The 2,673-nt window shown below is 37.2% G+C and overlaps 1 non-coding gene across 1 annotated transcript; it reads right to left on the bottom strand.

The window, feature by feature from the left end:
• Positions 1-478: 478 nt before the first annotated feature.
• On the bottom strand, positions 479-586 carry LOC142875102 (U6 spliceosomal RNA). The gene has a single exon (XR_012922621.1). It is a non-coding gene; the product is annotated as a U6 spliceosomal RNA (small nuclear RNA).
• Positions 587-2,673: the final 2,087 nt, after the last annotated feature.

The raw sequence follows: 2,673 nt of genomic DNA on the forward strand, positions 1-2,673 counted from the left end.
AAAGAAAGAAAGAAAGAAAGAAAGAAAGAAAGAAAGAAAGAAAGAAAGAAAGAAAGAAAGAAAGAAAGAAAGAAAGAAAGAAAGAAAGAAAGAAAGAAAAAATTAGCTGGGCATAGTGCTGCTTACCTGTAGTCCCAGCTGTTCCGGAGGCTGAGGCAGAAGGGTCCCTTGAGCCCAGGAGTTTGAGGTTGCTGTGAGCTAAGCTGATGCCACGGTACTCTAGCCTGGGCAATAGAGTGAGACTCTGTCTCAAAAAAAAAAAAAAAAAAAAGATAATAATAATAAAGATACAGTGTACTTACCAGGTGTAAACCCATACCAACTGATTCACATTATCTCATTTAACCTGCTAAACAATGAGTTGAGTATTATTATTACCCCTCCCCCCATTTTTCATATGAAGAAACTGGAGCTGAGAAAGCTCGTGTTAGGGTCACATGTAGCCAGGAAGCTGTGCTGCTAAGATATGGATCAAAGGGACCCAATCCCTTGCTTCTTTAGCTTAATTTTTAATTCTTGCACAGGGGCCATGCTAATCTTCTTGGTATGGTTCCAATTTTAGTACATATGCTGCTGAAGCAAGCACATGTAGCATTTTATTACCAGAATGTCTCCTGAGCCAGTAGCTTCACCGTAAATCTGTACCCACCATCACTAGGACTACCTAAAAGGAAATCAAGTGATGGGCTTAATGAAGGCATGGAAAACATTATTTTACATTTCCAAAGCTATACTTGTTCCAATCTGTGTCTGAGTGGGAGGGAAGAAATTCTGTTAACCTCTTCATTAGTCAATCCTCCCCCAGCAGACTGATTCAGCCCCATAAACAATGGATATAATTACACCCAACAATTGTGTGTTTATTTCCATGTCTAGACACAGGGCTTACATTGAAAAACAAAAGATAACAGAAAAGAGAAGCCACCCTACTGTTTTTTAATTCTTTGTGGCAAACTTTTTCTTAGCCTAGATGCTTCTCTTCTGATCAGGAGATATAATATATTTGGAGAAACAGAATTTTTGTTTTAAAAAATATGTTTTGTAGAGATATAAGTGTTAGGAGTAAAACACAAATACATTTAAACTCCTTCTAGTCTGAGTAGAAACAAGTCATTTTATTTCATTTGTTTTCCTTCTTTATTTTTTCATTTTCATCCCTACGTGTCGCGAGCACATGAAAACAAGTCATTTTAAACCACAGAGGATTTAGAAAATCATGAATGGATGCTAAAACCAGCGAGTGAACGTTTGATGAGGAATAAAGTATTTATATAGAACGAGAGTATCTCCCCACACGTTACTATAAAAGTATTTATATAATACGAAAGTATGTCCCCACATTAAAGAGGAAAATAGCAACTTGACAGTGGCAAATCTGGTAGACACTAACTTTATCAAGCGATCCAAGATAACATCACCAATATCAGAACATACTGACATCAGGAAAACCAACATTACTTGCCTCCAGAAATGATGCCCTGAGAAAGATACAACATCATTTCTTCCCCAAAATGCATAACTTGAATTTAATTATGCAGAAATTTCAGATAAATTCAAATTGAAAAACATTCTACAGAATAACTGGCCAATGTTCTTCGAAAGTGTCAGTGTCAAGAAAGACATGACTGATTTACTTCAAGGGGATCCTTCTGCCTCAGCTTTCCAAAGTACTGGGATTATAGGCATGAGCCACTGTTCTCAGCCCGTCATTTTTATTATAACCATCCTACAGGGTGTGAAGTAGTAGCTCACTGTGATTTTGATTTGCATTACACTAATGACTAATGATGCTGAGTATCTTTTCATGTGTTTTTTGGCCATTTGCATATGTTTAGGGAAATGTCTGTTTATCCATTGTTAAGTTGGGTTGTCTTTTTATTGTTCAGTTGTTAGAGTTCTTTATATATTCTGGATATTAGATCCTGTGAGATATGTGATATAGAAAATATTTTATCCCATGCTGTGGGTGGTCTTTTCATTTACTTGGTAGTATCCTTTGATGTTCTTAAGTTTTTAACGTGTGGTGGCTCATGACTATATTCTTAGCACACTTGAGAATGATAACAAATGACTTCGTTACTGGTTTATATATTTACTAAACTATACTTTTTATCATAACTTAGTGTCTACTCCCTCCTACTCATAAAAATAGAGCTGTAAAACATCCTCACGCATATCTTTTAGGAGATGTTCCAGAAAAAGATGGAATAGGCTATGACAGCTTGATTTGTGTTAACACCCCTGAAAGACCTTCCAGTGGGACAAGATGTGGAAGTGGAAGACAGTGATACTGATGATCTTGACCCTGTGTATGCCTAGGCCAATGTGTGTGTTTGTGTCTTAATTTTTAATGAAAAAGTTTTAAAAAGTAAAAAAAAAATTTTTTTTTTGAGACAGAGTCTCACTCTGTTGCCCAGGCTAGAGTGAGTGCCGTGGCGTCAGCCTAGCTCACAGCAACCTCAATCTCCTGGGCTCAAGCGATCCTTCTGCCTCAGCCTCCCGAGTAGCTGGGACTACAGGCATGCGCCACCATGCCTGCCTAATTTTTTCTATATATATTAGTTAGCCAATTAATTTCTTCCTATTTTTTTTTTTTTAAGCATTCTGTCTTGGGAGATCTTCCTATTTTTAGTAGAGACGGGGTCTTGCTCTTGCTCAGGCTGGTTTTGAACT

This window comes from Microcebus murinus, chromosome 1, assembly GCF_040939455.1.
Source record: "Microcebus murinus isolate Inina chromosome 1, M.murinus_Inina_mat1.0, whole genome shotgun sequence".
Lineage (NCBI taxonomy): Eukaryota > Metazoa > Chordata > Mammalia > Primates > Cheirogaleidae > Microcebus > Microcebus murinus.